Source organism: Salvelinus alpinus, chromosome 6 (genome assembly GCF_045679555.1).
Source record: "Salvelinus alpinus chromosome 6, SLU_Salpinus.1, whole genome shotgun sequence".
NCBI classification, from domain to species: Eukaryota; Metazoa; Chordata; class Actinopteri; order Salmoniformes; family Salmonidae; genus Salvelinus; species Salvelinus alpinus.
The window spans coordinates 46,186,792-46,204,435 of record NC_092091.1 but is presented as its reverse complement, the minus strand read 5'-3'; the positions used below and the strand labels follow the sequence as shown (position 1 = coordinate 46,204,435).

The 17,644-nt window shown below is 43.5% G+C and overlaps 1 pseudogene; it reads left to right on the top strand.

Annotated features, from left to right (window-relative positions):
* The first annotated feature begins 9,788 nt into the window (after positions 1-9,788).
* Positions 9,789-11,253, top strand: LOC139579696 (zinc finger BED domain-containing protein 4-like; annotated as a pseudogene).
* Positions 11,254-17,644: the final 6,391 nt, after the last annotated feature.

Below are 17,644 nucleotides of genomic sequence, written 5' to 3'. Positions count from 1 at the left end.
CGTTGGAAATGCCTGAGTCTCTCTCGGATGTGAACGTCCTCTCGCCGAGATGGTTTCCCTCTTTCTCCATGACCTTGCTTGTTGACAACGATCCATGGGAGAGCCTGCTCCAGTCTTTCCGCAGGTGATGTCGCCTTTCTCCGGGCGGAATACTCCACTGGGAAGCCCCTTGACTTCAGGTCCTCAGCCGCCTCGTCTGCATGCTCGTATGTAACCGGGCCATTTTTCAGAAATACCCGCATTTTTTGCCGGGTATGGTGTTTGGAAGCGAATACCCTTCTCTTTAAGTGCTTTCTTAATGGGGGTGCATTCTTTCCTTCTTTTCAGTATCTCTCCCGCGTAGTCATGATCAAAGAACACTCGTTGGCCTTGGAAGTTAACAGGTTTTTGTCCAGGTAGCATGTAAAACTTTCTCTTTGACTGAGAATTTTAGGAACCGTATTACTATGGATCTTGGTGGGGCGCCGCTGGGGGGTTTTGAGGCAAAGGGAACCCCGTCAAATACAGCTGGCAAAAGCATTTCAAACTAGTCACTCTAGTGAGCTCCAAAAGTATTGGGACAGTGATACGTTGTTTTGGCTCCGTACCCCAGCACTTTGGATTTCAAATTAATATGACTACTAGGTTAAAGTTTGAGGGTATGTTCATCCATATCGGATAGATTTGTTCGAAATTACAATACTTTTTGTACATTGTCGCCCCATTTTAGGGGACCAGAAGTATTGGGATAAATTCACTAATATGGTCCCATATTCCTAGAATGCAGTGATTAAATCAATCTTGTCAACACTACAAACTTGTTTGATGCATTTGCTGTTTGTTTTGGTTGTGTTTCAGATCATGTTCTGCACAATAGAAATGAATAGTAAACAATGTAGTGTCATTTTGGAGTCACTTCTGTAAATAAGAATAGAATGTTTCTAAACACGACATTACTGTTAATGCTACCATGAATATGGATAATCCTGAATATTGATGAGAAAGTTAGAGGCATAAATATCAACCCCCCCCCAAAAAAACCCGCAAATCTCCCATTATTATAATGGTGAGAAGTTAGCATGTTTTGGTGGTATGATATTTGAGCTGCAAACATTGTCACTCATCATATTTCACAATTTATTCAGGACTATCCGTAATCATGTTAGCATCTACATTAATGTAGAAGTGTTTAGTAACATTCTATTCTTATTTATAATAAAAGTGACTCTTGATGTAATCATTGTGTGCTAGCAATATGGAAACAAATACTAAACCCTTGACTACTCTAATACAAGCGAATCGCTCTCAATACGTTTGGTCCCCTAAAATGGGGGGACTATGTACAAAAAGTTAACCCGATATGGATGAAAATACCCTCCAATAAAAGCAGTCTAGCTCCTGCTTGCAGGGATGTCATGTGTCCTCCTTATTATGAAACTTCTATTCAATCAAATAAACCTCACGTAACAAATAAGCCATTCATTTCTTTGTTGGTCAAATTCGACACTCATTGACCTCCAGACAAAAACTCCTTGCTTGGTGGGCAAAATGTTTAAAAAAAAATATATATATATATATATAAATTCCACCTGCAGGAAAGGAGACCGATTTCAGGATAGTTGGGCCTCTCACTTTACCTCTTCCTCTCAGTCTTAGTTCAACGTGCGTTTCTCTCAGATGCAGCAGATTTTGGCACTGAAGACAGTGGAGCCCGCTTTCAATCTACTCTGAGATAAGGTCTTGCGTAATTTGATCCCTTTTAGCTAGAGAATGGAAAATAATAATCTTATGAGAAATAAGTAGAAACTAATTGACCCTTTAAGCCTGAAAAAAAGTGTTTTTATCAAAGACTATTCCCCTTTCATCTGGAGAGATGATTATTTCAACAACGCTGCTTTTGATTGCTCATTTTCCAGACTTTTGTCCTTGGAACATCAGATATCTCTGAATTTAATGGACTTTTTCCAGCTCCTGAAATGAATAGGTTCGACGCCAAAGCACATCCATTCTGAAATAAATGAAGAGACCTTTGACAGCCTCAAGATGAAAGAACTAACGACACAGGGAGGTCACTAGTCCGTTTTATCTCTAGACAGATATATTGTCCACATGGGAAGCCACCACATATGTACGACAGGATAATTTCATTTTGTTATGACAATTTACAGCTATAACAATGTCACTGTAAGAGATATAGGTCTTAACATTGGCCTGCTGAATGTACACCATTGGTCCTTTGTAGCCGAGGACATTATAATGGTTAGTCATACCATATTTGATCGCAGGCCTAAATGCTACATAACACACTTGATTCTCAGATACTTAGTTGGCTAATGTTATCAACTCCTTGGGTCATGGTTTACTAATTTCAACAATCATCTTTCTAGTGATAAACACTGAGTAGACAAAACACCTGCTCTTTTCATGACAGACTGACCAGATGAAAGCTATGATTCCTTATTGATGTCACCTGTCAAAACCACTTAAAATCAGTGTAAATGAAGGGAAGGACACAGGTTAAAGAAGGATTTAAGCCTTGAGACATGGATTGTGTATGTGTGCCATTCAGAAGGTGAATGGGCAAGACCAAAGATTTAAGTGTCATTGAACAGGGTATGGTAGTTGGTGACAGATGCACCGGTTTGTGTCAAGAACTGCAATGCTGCACCATTGCAGGTCCACCACCTAAAGGACATCCAGCCAACCTGACAACTGTGAGAAGCATTGGAGTCAAAATGGGCCAGCATCTCTGTGGAATGCTTTTAACACTTTGTCGTGTCTTTGGCTATGCCAGATTAATTGCTATGACATGCTATTCTATAAAATAATTTCTCCGTAATTAATATTACCTGATTGAACTAATCATGTAAATGTAATTAACTAGAGAGGGACACCACGAAATAATATTTATAGAGCTGTTATCTTCCGAATAAACTCTTAAAGATTTAGTAATATTTTACATCCATAATCGTCATTTTATTCAGTCTCATCTGAAAGTTGTAAATCCTTGGTTATCTGCAAGAATCCTGGCTAACATTCAACTATGTTTTCTTTACATAGTTGAATGTGCTGACTACAAAATCACAACAATTATCAATGGAAATCAAATTTATCAACCCATGGAGGTCTGGATTTGGAGTCACACTCAAAATTAAAGTGGAAAACCACACTACAGGCTGATCCAACTTTGATGTAATGTCCTTAAAACAAGTCAAAATGAGGCTCAGTAGTGTGTGTGGCCTCCACGTGCCTGTATGACCTCCCTACAACGCCTGGGCATGCTCCTGATGAGGTGGCGGATGGTCTCCTGAGGGATCTCCTCCCAGACCTGGACTAAAGCATCCGCCAACTCCTGGACAGTCTGTGGTGCAACGTGGCGTTGGTGTATGGAGCGAGACACGTTGTCCCAGATGTGCTCAATTGGATTCAGGTCTGGGGAACGGGCGGGCCAGTCCATAGATTCAATGCCTTCCTCTTGCAGGAACTGCTGACACACTCCAGCCACATGAGGTCTAGCATTGTCTTGCATTAGAAAGAACCCAGGGCCAACTGCACCAGCATATGGTCTCACAAGGGGTCTGAGGATCTCATCTCTGTACCTAATGGCAGTCAGGCTACCTCTGGCGAGCACATGGAGGGCTGTGCGGCCCCCCAAAGAAATGCCACCCCACACCATGACTGACCCACCTCCAAACCGGTCATGCTGGAGGATGTTGCAGGCAGCAGAACGTTCTCCACGGCGTCTCCAGACTCTGTCACATGTGCATGTGAACCTTCTTTCATCTGTGAAGAGCACAGGGCGCCAGTGGCGAATTTGCCAATCTTGGTGTTCTCTGGCAAATGCCAAACGTCCTGCACGGTGCTGGGCTGTAAGCACAACCCCCACCTGTGGACGTCGGGCCCTCATACCACCCTCATGGAGTCTGTTTCTGACCGTTTGAGCAGACATGCACATTTGTGGCCTGCTGGAGGTAATTTTGCAGGGCTCTGGCAGTGCTCCTCCTAATCCTCCTTGCACAAAGGCGGAGGTAGCGGTCCTGCTGCTGTGTTGTTGCCCTCCTACGGCCTCCTCCACGTCTCCTGCTGTACTGGCCTGTCTCCTGGTAGCGCCTCCATGCTCTGGACACTACGCTGACAGACACAGGAAACCTTTTTGCCACAGCTCGCATTGATGTGCCATCCTGGATGAGCTGCACTACCTGAGCCACTTGTGTGGGTTGTAGACTCCGTCTCATGCTACCACTAGAGTGAAAGCACCGCCAGCATTCAAAAGTGACCAAAACATCAGCCAGGAAGCATAGGAGCTGAGAAGTGGTCTGTGGTCACCACCTGCAGAACCACTCCTTTATTGGGGGTGTCTTGCTAATTGCCTATAATTTCCACCTTTTGTCTATTCCATTTGCACAACAGCATGTGAAATGTATTGTCAATCAGTGTTGCTTCCTAAGTGGACAGTTTGATTTCACAGAAGTGTGATTGACTTGGAATTACATTGAGTTGTTTAAGTGTTCCCTTTATTTTTTTGAGCAGTGTAGTTCATTTCCCCCCAACTTCTGATGTTCCCAGAATCTCTATGTTAACCCATTGGTTTTCTTATGTCACATTAGTTATAATAGGGAGAGGGAAAAAGGGGGAAAGAGGTATTTATGACTGTCATAAACCTACCCCCAGGCCAACGTCATGACAACTTTATAGAGTCCATGCCCCAATAATTTGAGGCTGTTCCGAGGGCCGGGGGTGTAACTCAATATTTGGAAGGTAATCCATAGTCACAGAATAAGCCAACATGATATTGTGCCGAGCTAAGAATAAAAGGTCTGTAGATACCGATGTTGACCGACTCCCTTTAGCTCGAGACATACAAGACAAACAACGAAAATAAAGGCTAACCTAGCTATCTGGATATGGGTCGGGCATGAAATATTCACAACACTGAAGGGAGGGAGGGACGCCAGTGATTGTGAAGTGAAGGGGGGAGGGCCTTTGCTCCAGTGCTCTGGGTCATTATGTCAACTCCTCTCTGTTGTCAATGAAAATGATGTCATTAAGGCCAGGAGTCAATATGATCATGCCAGTAGACAAGGCAGCTTTTAAAAGGTAATGTGACCGTGTTAGCAGAGATCGCATTCATGGTAAACGCTGCAGGTAACGAGCGTTGTTCTCTACGTACTTTTGTTTGGCTCAAATTTTAGAACGGACCGTATACGGCGCTCCATCGTTCTGTTTGAGTAGGGTGTGCAGCGGCCTTTAAATGGCGTTATTTCAGATTGAATCCCAGCCTGAGTCATCACAGACAAACTGTACTCATCAAGGCCTACCTAAACCATAGGTTCTCATTTGACAGTTTCTCCATTGAATGAGAAGATAAATACAATTGATATTTTGAATGTTTGAAGATAATCTTCTCTCCTTTGAAATATACTGACACAGCACACACACACACTCGCTAATAAACAGCCATAGAAAGAAAGTTGGGTTGGGGGATGAGGAGCGGGAGAAATTCAAACCCTTGGTAGGTCATGGGCCTGCTTTGCAGGACACATGTTTCTGCCTACACCAAATCAGACTAGCTAGCATTAGCCCTCCATGGAAATGTCAAAGAGCCAAGCAAGCAGAAGGAAAATGTCAACAGAACAGCAGGCCCTTATCCATCATAGTGTGGTCATAGAGTGACATCATGAGTGAATGCCCTTCTCAGCTCTGATTCAGAGTGTTCACCGTTGTTACGAATCCCTTTTGGCCCGACAGTCTAGGGGGGATGGTAATGGGACCCGTAACATAACTCACGCAAAGTGTAATAGTGACAAAGTAATGGTGAAAACGAAATAACCACAGACAACTAAATTCTACCGTCAAACTCAGGGTTTATTAGTAAACACACGGTAATGGGGGGTGAAAAGGGGCTGAGCTAGACCCAAGGAAAGAAAGAATAAGCATCCAAAAACACCCCTAAGCTAGACTAGCCTATTTCAACAACAGCTAACTAACTAACCAAAAATACAGTGGGTGGTCCGCCCAGTTCTAACAAATGTATTTAACAAAGTTTACCTACGGGTAGTGTATGCCCATGGGCGACCTGTCTGGTTACCCCCTTTTCCCGCCATCAAACACTCAAACACCATAACCAAAAACAATACTCACAGGTGCGGACAAAGTGACATGTAGATGCTAAACCACACAAGAGATCTACAAACATATGGCATTTACAGAGAGATTGCTACACAAAAAGATCGAGCTCCAGAGAAAACAACTGACAGGGTTTTTAAACCAAGGGAAAGGGAATGTGATTGGGTAGGAGAAAAGGAGCAGGTGTCTTCTGATTAGCGACTGATTGATGACTGATTGGGGAATGATGATTGTCACCTGTGAGTAGGGGAGAAGGAGAGAAAAGAAACACACAGGATACACACAGAATACTTGTATCCGTAACAACCGTTCATCTTTATACAAATATGGATGGGTTTGCATTGGACTGTTTGAAACATTACAACATCTGATGGAAACATGTGCCAGGAACTACATTGTGGAAGACCCGTGCTAGGCCTTCCTCTATCCCTTGACAGTGAAAGTGATGGGTGTGTTTGCTTTTGGTGAGGCTGTCCTGTCCGTTGTTAGAATGAGAGAATCTGAATGGCACAGGGTCTACTACAGAATTAGGTTACTGCAACTCAATCTGTGATAGCGATCGACTAAACTGCAAAGGTGATACTGTTCGAGCTACTGGGGGGTGGTTTAACTTCTTGAGGGCAGGGGGCAGCTTTTTCACTTTCGGAACTGCTTGCTACTCATCCCCAGAATATAAGATATGCATATTATTAGTAGATTTGGATAGAAAACACTGAAGTTTCTAAAACTGTTTGAATCATGTCTGTGAGAATAACAGAACTTATGTAGCAGGCAAAACCCTGAGGACAAACCATTCAGAATGTATTTTTTTGATGTCACTGTCTTTTCAATTAGTTTTTTAAGAGACACCAGATTTCTAATGGACTTGCTTGCAGTTTCTACCGCTTCCACTGGATGTCACCAGTCCTTGGAAATCGGTTGAGGTTATTCCTTTGTGTACTGAAGAAGTAGGGCTATCGTAAATGAGGGTCACATGAAGTACATTTTTGGAGAGAATCACGTTATGAAAAAAGTTGCGTCAGGTTGGTTTCGTTTTGTATTGAACACAGATCACCCCGTCTTCAAATTGATCGATTATTAACGTTTAAAAATTCACAACGATGTATGACAAAAGTATTTTGAAATGTTTTGGTAAATTTACATGTACCTTTTGAAATATTTTGTAGTGACTTGGCGAAAGTTGGAAGCTGTGTTTTTCTGGATGAAACGGTCCAAATAAATTGACTTTTTGGATATATATCGACGGAATTAATCGAACAAAAAGGACCATTTGTGATGTTTATGGGACATATTAGAGTGCCAACAAAAGAATTTCGTCAAAGATAAGGCATGATTTATATTTTATTTCTGCGTTTTGTGTCGTGCTTGCAGTGTTGAAATATGCTACTCTGTTGTTTACTGATGTGCTATCATCACATAATAGCATCTTATGCTTTCGCCGAAAAGCTTTTTTGAAATCTGACATGTTGGCTGGATTCACAACGAGTGTAGCTTTAATTTGGTATCTTACATGTGTGATTTAATGAAAGTTAGATTTTTATATCATGTTATTTGAATATGGCTCGCTGTATTTTCCCTGGCTATTGGCCGGTGGGATGTTTGCGTAAATAATAAACAGAGACTGCTGTCAGACTGTGGGATAAAAATCATAGAATTCCGTAATATTTTTAGATAAGTTATTAAATATCCAAATTAGCATCAAACGTGTTATATTGTTGATTTCCTGACTTGGAAATCTAAATTGTTTGGATTGGTTGACAACAATTGTCCGTGGATTCCTATAGATTCTACGTGGCCTATCATTGACCATAAGGAGCGTGAACTAGAGGCCGACCGATTAATATGAATGGCCGATTTCAAGTTTTCATAACAATCGGAAATCTGTATTTTTGGGCGCCGTTTTTACACCTTTATTTAATCTTTATTTAACTAGGCAAATCAGTTAAGAACACATTTTTATTATCAATGACGGCCTAGGGGCAGAACGACAGATTTTTAACCTTGTCAGCTCGGGGGATCCAATCTTGCAACCTTGTAGTTAACTAGTCCAATGCTCTAACACCTGATTACATTGCACTCCACGAGGAGCCTGTCTGTTACGCAAATGCAGTAAGCTAAGGTAAGTTGCTAGCTAGCAGTAAAGTTATCTTATAAAAAACAATCAATGACTGTCATCGCTCCAATGTGTACTTAACCATAAACATCAATGCCTTTCTTAAAATCAATACACAAGTATATATTTTTAAACCTGCATATTAACTAAAAAACATCCAGGTTAGCAGGCAATATTAACCAGGTGAAAGTGTCATTTCTCTTGCATTCATTGCACGCAGAGTCAGGGTATATGCAACAGTCTGGCTCTTTGCGAACTAATTATGACATAACTGTCACGTTCCTGACCGGTTTTCTGTTATTTTGTATGTGTTTGACGGTCAGGGCGTGAGTTTTGGGTGGGTAGTCTATGTTGTGTGTTTCTATGTTTGTATAAGGGTGACCTGATATGGCTCTCAATTAGAGGCAGGTGGTTTTCATTTCCTCTGATTGAGAGCCATATTAAGGTAGGTGTTTTCACACTGTTTGTTTGTGGGTGGATGTCTCCTGTGTCTGTGTATGTTACGCCACACGGGACTGTTTTCAGTTTTGTTTGTTTGTTCGTTTTATGTAGTCAGTTTTCCTGTTATTGCGTTCTTCGTGTTTCATGTAAGTTCGTCGTCCAGGTCTGTCTACGTCGTTTATTGTTTTGTAATTATTCAAGTGTTCGTCGTGTTTTCTGTTTTGTTTAATAAATAATGTGTCGAACTACAACGCTGCATTTTGGTCGAATCACTACTCCTCCTTTTCGGATGAAGAGGAGGAGGAACGCCGTTACAATAACATTGAAGGTTGTGCAATGTAACAGGAATATTTAGACTCATGGATGCCACCCGTTAGATAAAATACGGAACGGAATAAACGTTTTGTTTTCGAGGTGGTAGTTTCCGGATTAGTCAAAGGTATATGGTTTAGAGAGAAATAGTCGACGCGTTATAATTTCTGTAATAACTTGCGGCTGAACTTGAAAGGGGTTCCTTCGTTATTTTACCGTTCATGTCTTCCATAGAGAATGTCTTGATCTACTTCAAATAAGGTCTGTGTTTCGTGCAGGCTTAAACCGCCTCGGCGTTTTGATACCCGTGTAAATCTCACTAGGATAAGGTAACGTTTGTCAACATATTTTCATAAATCCACTCTACAAAAAAATGCATCTTCGCTTATATTTAGCCAATATTGATCAGAGTTACCTTGTCCTATGGATATCTACACAGTTATAAAATTGGCGGTGTAAGCCTACACGAAACACAGACCTTATTTTAAGTGAATCTAAAAATATTCTATGGAATAAATGAAGGAACCGCTTTTCAGATTTTGCTAGGTGTCATGGGTATTATGACTCTCACTTTGGTCGTCAATTCTTACCATGCCCATTATTAAAATAGGATTTCCTGCATATAGAAATGACAGTTTTTGTTTTCAACATTCATCACAGGTAACTTAAACTCTATTTTTATTCAAACAGTTGAGAGTATTTGTCTCCTAAGCAGACTCTTCAGTATCATTGTCACTTCAGAGCTGTGTGTGTGTGTGTGTGTGTGTGTGTTTTACAGATGACAGAAAAAAGCAGAGCACAAGTGTGGGACCATTACATGGAATTAGCACCAGGGAAAGCAAGGTGTCTTATTTGTGATAAAGATGTAAGCATGGGGTCAGCAACGGCTAAATCAGAAAATACCACCAACTTGTGGAATCACCTTAAGAACATCCATCCAAACGCCCATAAGGAAGCAATGATGAAAAAAGCAAATCCTACAATCTTACAACTGTTTAATAAACAAGCAAAATGGCAGGACAAAGACCCAAGGGCCAAGAAGATGGATGTAGCAATTATTGAGATGATTGCCACTGACAACCAGCCATTCACAGTGATGTCTGACGTTGGTTAAAGTGGCTGGTTAGTCTTGCTGAACCCCGGTACAGGATCAAAGATGAAAAATTATTTCGCACAGAAATGCTAGATAAAACATATGAAAGAGTTGTGATGAAAGTGAAGAATCTGGTGGCAGCAGGGAACGCTCCACACATGGCATTCACAACTGACTGCTGGTCAGGCACTACAGAGTCCCTGATGAGCCTTACTGGACATTTCATTGACAATGTTTGGACAAGAAAGCAGGTTGTGCTAAATGTCAAGACTATGACTGGACCACACACAGGAAACTACATCAGAGAGATGTTTCTGACCATGTTGGAATACTGGGAAATCCACACAGAACGTGTAGTGCTGGTCCTCAGGGACAGTGGGGCAAACATGGTGAATGGTATGAGACTGGCGGAGCTTCCAGACTTCAGCTGCAGTGCACACACCCTACAGCTTGTAATCAATGATGGCCTATCCAGTCAGAGCTGTGCTAGACATTATTGCCACGTTGAAGAGCTGTGCAACTCACTTTGACCACTCTGTACTGGCCAAACAGAGGCTGAGGGCCATTCAGGAAGAGCTTGGCCTTCGCAAACACAGCATCGTCCCAAGCAGTTCAAACTCGCTGGAACTCAACACTACACATGTTGCAGAGGATGTTTGTACAGAGGCGTGCACTGAATGTGTATGCAGGTGAATACGGACACATCAGCAGTTTGTCTGCTGCACAGTGGGACATTGTCTCTAACCTAATTGAGACTCTGGCACCTATGGAGGAGGTGACACTGGAGAAGAGCCACTCCAACTCTACAGCAGCATGCATCATCCCCAGTGTGTCGGTGCTGAAGCTGATGCTACAGCAGGAGGGTTCTTCTACTCAGGGCATCAAAACTTTATGGAAGACCATGTTGGACAGTCTGACAAGGAGGTTCTTCAAGGCCGAGGAGACAAAGTGCCTGGTGCTGGCAACTGTCCTGGATCCACGTTACAAGAGCTATGCCTTCACCTCAGGAACAGCACTAGAGAAAGCAAAAGAGTGGCTGAAGGAGGAGCCTGAACTACTAAGGAAACCAAATCCCAGAGCCACAGCAGATGGGACAAGTGAAGAGGAGGACACAGATCCAGGTGCAAAAAAGCAAAGAGTCCAAGTAGATAGATCAGCCACCCAGTCTGGTGGACAGCCTCTACGCTAGAATCCTTGGAAGCCAAGAGGGCAGGGCTGAAGTCCAGTGCAGTTTTGAAATTGAGTTGGAGCGTTACCTCACAGAGCCTGTCATTGACAGAAAGAGCGGCTTGCCTTTGGAGTGGTGGAAGCAGAATGACGACAGACTTCAATCACTTGCTCCATTGGCAAAGAAGTTTCTGTCCCCCACCTTCCTCGGTCCCAATCGAGTGTTCAGTGAGGTGGGGATTATTTATGATAAGCAGACTGACAGGGGACCAAGCAGACAAGCACTGCTTTCTGCACTACAACCTAAAACTTGAAGGAAAACAGTGCAGATGAGAAGGATCAGCCAATCGTGAAGAAGAAACATTTCTCAGATTAGAGAAGATATGAGAAAAAGAGGACTGTGATACTGCAATTGTCAAAACAACCAAAAAGGTTAACTGGGAAGAAATTAAGAATGAAATGTTTGGAAAAATGAGTTGGAGGAGAGGATGATAAAGATGGGTTCGATCCAAGATGGCGTAGCAGTGTAGACGTGTCTGTTTAGTCCTCTCGCGTACATTTGTATTTTTTTTTCGTATTTCTTGTATGTATATATATATTTTTTTTTTTTTATTCTATCTCTTTTCAATTTTTAATTCGATTATACCTTCCGGTAACCTACCTCACCCAATGTGATACGGAATCGCTATTATTTTTTAACTTTGGGACACATTCAAGAACCCCCAGTAGCTAACCAGCTAATCAGCTACAAGCTACTTAGCCATTTTTAACCGCTGCTTGCAGCTTTTACCTTCTGCACAGACACCAGCCCTGTTATTAGCCTGGATATTACTCACCGATTTACCAGCATCGGACTGTCTCTCGACAACAACGCCGGATTCCTGCCGTAATCCCTGAGCCACTACTTCTGATCCTCACAGCTAGCCTGCAGCTATCGCAGCTAGCGCCACTGCCACGAAGCTAGCATCAGTTAGCAAACACAATTCTACAATCACAACCTCTCTTTCACCATCGCCATCCGGCTTGGATTCTCTGCCATCCGCTGTGCCCTCAACCGGCCTCCGTCTGAGCAGACCACCCCCCCGGGCTACTAACTTTAAACACCGCGTGCTAGCTTAGTGGCGGCTTCCCTGCTCCATCTACAGCTGCCCCCTAGACACTATGATCACTTGGCTACATAGCTGATGCCTGCCGGACTGTCCATTAATTCACGGTACTCCATTCTGTTTATTTGTGTTTTATCTGTCGGCTCTGTGTTTTAACTCAGGCTCTGTGTGTAGTTAACCCGACCCTCTCTGCCTAGTCGTTGCCATTTTTACCTGCTGTTGCTGTGTTAGCTGACTAGCTACTGTTATCTCACCTGTTGTTTTAGCTAGCTCTCCCAATCAAGACCTGCAATCACTTTATGCCTTACTGTATGTCTCTCTCAAATATCAATATGCCTTGTATACTGTTGTTCAGGCTAGTTATCATTGTTTTGGTTTGCAATGGACCCCGTAGTTCAACTCTCCGTACCTCTGATACCTCCTTTGTCCCACCTCCCTCACATGCGGTGACCTCACCCATTGAGACCAGCATGTCCAGAGATACAACCTCTCTTATCACCCAGTGCCTGGGCTTGCCTCCGCTGTACCCGTGCCCCACCATACCCGTCTGCACATTATGCCCAGAATCTATTCTACCACGGCCATAAATCTGCTCCTTTTATTCCTTGTCCCCAACGCTCTAGGCGACCAGTTTTGATAGCCTTTAGCCGCACCCTCATCCTACTACTCCTCTGTTCCTCGGGTGATGTGGAGGTAAACCCAGGCCCTGCATGTCCCCAGGCACCCTCATTTGTTGACTTCTGTGATCGAAAAAGCCTTGGCCTCATGCATGTCAACATCAGAAGCCTCCTCCCTAAGTTTGTCTTACTCACCGCTTTAGCACACTCTGCCAACCCTGATGTCCTTGCCGTGTCTGAATCCTGGCTTAGGAAGGCCACCAAAAATTCGGAGATTTCCATACCCAACTATAACACTTTCCGTCAAGATAGAACTGCCAAAGGGGGAGGAGTTGCAATCTACTGCAGAGATAGCCTGCAAAGTTCTGTCATACTTTCCAGGTCTATGCCCAAACAGTTCGAACTTCTAATTTTAAAAATTAATCTCTCCAGAAATAAGTCTCTCACTGTTGCCGCATGCTACCGACCCCCCTCAGCTCCCAGCTGTGCCCTGGACACCATCTGTGAATTGATCGCTCCCCATCTAGCTTCAGAGTTTGTTCTGTTAGGTGACCTAAACTGGGATATGCTTAACACCCCGGCAGTCCTACAATCTAAGCTAGATGCGCCCTCAATCTCACACAAATCATCAAGGAACCCACCAGGTACAACCCTAAATCCGTAAACATGGGCACCCTAATAGACATTATCCTGACCAACTTGCCCTCCAAATACACCTCTGCTGTCTTCAATCAAGATCTCAGCGATCACTGCCTCATTGCCTGTATCCGCTACGGGTCCGCGGTCAAACGACCACCCCTCATCACTGTCAAACGCTCCCTAAAACACTTCTGCGAGCAGGCCTTTCTAATCGACCTGGCCCGGGTACCCTGGAAGGATATTGACCTCATCCCGTCAGTTGAGGATGCCTGGTCATTCTTTAAAAGTTACTTCCTCACCATATTAGACAAGCATGCTCCGTTCAAAAAATGCAGAACTAAGAACAGATATAGCCCTTGGTTCACTCCAGAACTGACTGCCCTCGACCAGCACAAAAACATCCTGTGGCGAACTGCAATAGCATCGAAGAGCCCCCGCGATATGCAACTGTTCAGGGAAGTCAGGAACCAATACACGCAGTCAGTCAGGAAAGCAAAGGCCAGCTTTTTCAAGCAGAAATTTGCATCCTGTAGCTCTAACTCCAAAAAGTTCTGGGATACTGTAAAGTCCATGGAGAACAAGAGCACCTCCTCCCAGCTGCTCACTGCACTGAGGCTAGGTAACACGGTCACCACCGATAAATCCGTGATAATCGAAGACTTCAACAAGCATTTCTCAATGGCTGGCCATGCCTTCCTCCTGGCGACTCCAACCTTGGCCAACAGCCCCGCCCCCCCGCTGCTACTCGCCCAAGCCTTCCCAGCTTCTCCTTTACCCAAATCCAGATAGCTGATGTTCTGAAAGAGCTGGAAAACCTGGACCCATACAAATCATCTGGGCTTGACAAACTGGACCCCCTATTTCTGAAACTGTCCGCCGCCATTGTCGCACCCCCTATTACCAGCCTGTTCAACCTCTCCTTCGTATCATCTGAGATCTGAGACCACCTCTACGCAGACGACACCATTCTGTATACTTGTGGCCCTTCCTTGGACACTGTGCTATCTAACCTCCAAACGAGCTTCAATGCCATACAACACTCCTTCCGTGGCCTCCAACTGCTCTTAAACGCTAGTAAAACCAAATGCATGCTCTTCAACCGTTCGCTGTCTGCACCCGCACGCCCGACTAGCATCACCACCCTGGACGGTTCCGACCTAGAATATGTAGACATCTATAAGTACCTAGGTGTCTGGCTAGACTGCAAACTCTCCTTCCAGACTCATATCAAACATCTCCAATCCAAAATCGAATCTAGAGTCGGCTTTCTATTTCGCAACAAAGCCTCCTTCACTCACGCCGCCAAACTTACCCTAGTAAAACTGACTATCCTACCGATCCTCGACCTCGGCGATGTCATCTACAAAATAGCTTCCAATACTCTACTCAGCAAACTGGATGCAGTTTATCACAGTGCCACCCGTTTTGTTACTAAAGCACCTTATACGACCCACCCACTGCGACCTGTATGCCCTAGTCGGCTGGCCCTCGCTACATGTTCGTCGTCAGACCCACTGGCTCCAGGTCATCTACAAGGCTATGCTAGGTAAAGTGCCGCCTTATCTCAGTTCACTGGTCACGATGGCTACACCCACCCGTAGCACGCGCTCCAGCAGGTGTATCTCACTGATCATCCCTAAAGCCAAAACCTCATTTGGACGCCTTTCCTTCCAGTTCTCTGCTGCCTGCGACTGGAACGAATTGCAAAAATCTCTGAAGTTGGAGACTTTTATCTCCCTCAACAACTTTAAACATCTGCTATCTGAGCAGCTAACCGATCGCTGCAGCTGTACATAGTCCATCGGTATATAGCCCACCCAATTTACCTACCTCACCCCCCATACTGCTTTTATTTATTTACTTTTCTGCTCTTTTGCACACCAGTATCTCTACTTGCACATGATCATCTGATGATTTATCACTCCAGTGTTAATCTGCTAAATTGTAATTATTCGATTTATTGCCTACTTCCTCATGCCTTTTGCACACATTGTATATAGATTCTATTTTTTTCCCTACTATGTTATTGACTTGTTTATTGTTTACTCCATGTGTAACTCTGTGTTGTTGTCTGTTCACACTGCTATGCTTTATCTTGGCCAGGTTGTAGTTGCAACTAGCCTACCTGGTTAAATAAAGGTGAAATAAAAAAATAAATAAAAAATGGAAAGACAGCATGCAGAGAAGACCACGATGGAGGAGGAGAAGGAGGAAAGAAAGAGGGTGGAAGACACAGTGAGGATGAAAGAGCTAAAAAAGACAGCCTTGGATGTTTGGGAATTTCACTTTGGAATGCATAAATGTCCGAAGACTGACGATAGCAAAACTGGACATAAAAATATGCTTGTTGAGGAGAAGGTAGCTACAAATTACTGTCAGAATGATCAACCAGCAAAAGTCAAAGTTCAAAACGACCTGGCAGGTGATATAGACTGGTCAGAGAGTGACTACAGCGAGATTGAGGAAATAATCGACAGTGACACTGAGGACATTAGTGAAGAAATAAAGGAAACGGATGAGGAGGAGGTTGAAGAAAAGACAGATATTGAGAGTGATGAGAGAACAGGAAGAAATGTGATAAGAAGTGAATGTGATGATGATAAGAGTGGGAAACCAAACATGAAGGCATGGTTGACAAAGACAATACGGACAACAACGTTGAGAAAGACAAAACAACACAAAGAGAGAGGAGGGTGAGAGAAAAGCGGGTCAAAGCCAAGACACAGAGGTGTCAAATCCAACCAAGAGAAAGAAAAGGATGACCAAAAGGACAAAGGACAGTTAGAGAGTCAGGAGGAGAAGGAGGACAGGATACTTGCTGGAGCAGAGGGAGACTCAGCATCCTCAGGAAGACCAATCGGAAACGTGCAAAGGTAAAAAATACAGTTGTTTGACAGCATATGTAAATTATCACTGATCTGTCATTAAATGTAGTGAACTCCACTGATATCAATGACACTTACCTTTTCACACCTTTGTCATCTCTTTCAGATTTTTCCATTTTCGCAGCGGCAACGGTTAAGACTCAGGGCCCAGGTGAGGATCAACTAGCAATTGAAGGAAAGACTAACGACACTCAGACAGACCAGGCAGCAAAGGTCAAAGGTGAACAGGACCTGGACATTGACTGCTCAGAGAGTGACTATGATAGTGAGGGAACAATGGATAGTGACAATGAGTACATAGGTAAAGACGAATGGACAAAGTGGAGAGTGGACATTGAGGAAAAGAAAGCGTGTACACAACTCCAACATGATGGAAATACAGCTGAGAGAGACGACATAAACCAAGAGAAGAAAAAGGTCCAGCCAGCAAAATGCAAAGGTGAGAGAGAGAGACCACTAGATGATAAGGAGAAGTTCAGATTGTGAAGTGAGCATGAATTCCCTCAGTATGTTTATCTATCTTTCCTCTTGCCCACCTCTCTCCCCCGAAAGATTTATCCATCTTTTCAGCTGGTGCTCAGACTCAGCAGACCCAGCAGTGCAAAGGTAAGAAAGAGGGGTGCAGCATTATGGCAACAACAAAGGTCAAAGGTGAACAGGACCTGGACATTGACACAGACTGGTCAGAGAGTGACTATGATAGAGACGATGAATTCATGGCAAAAGTGGAAAGAGAACAATGAGAAGAAAAGACAAAACAAAGATTACACAGTTACACCATTACCGAATACAGATAGGATTGATGGAGAGATCTCAAGAGAAAAGATTGGAAAGATAAACCAAGAGCAGAGGGCTGCAGCGGAGAGAAAGACTCAGAACCCTCAGACATATCAGCCAGTAAAGGTCAAAGGTGAAAGTGACCTGACAAGTGGGGGAATGAACCAAGAGAAGACAGAGATAGAGGTCCTTCAGAGGTCTAGTCAGGAACAGCCAGCTAAGTGTAAAGGTCAGGAGGGTTGGAGGACCATGCTATAACCAGTAGAGCTGTCTTTTTACATTTAACATTTACATTTTAGTCATAGAGCAGATGCTCTTATTCAGAGCGACTATACTGGCCCCCTGTGGGAATCGAAAACACAACCCTGGTGTTGCAAGCACCATGAAAT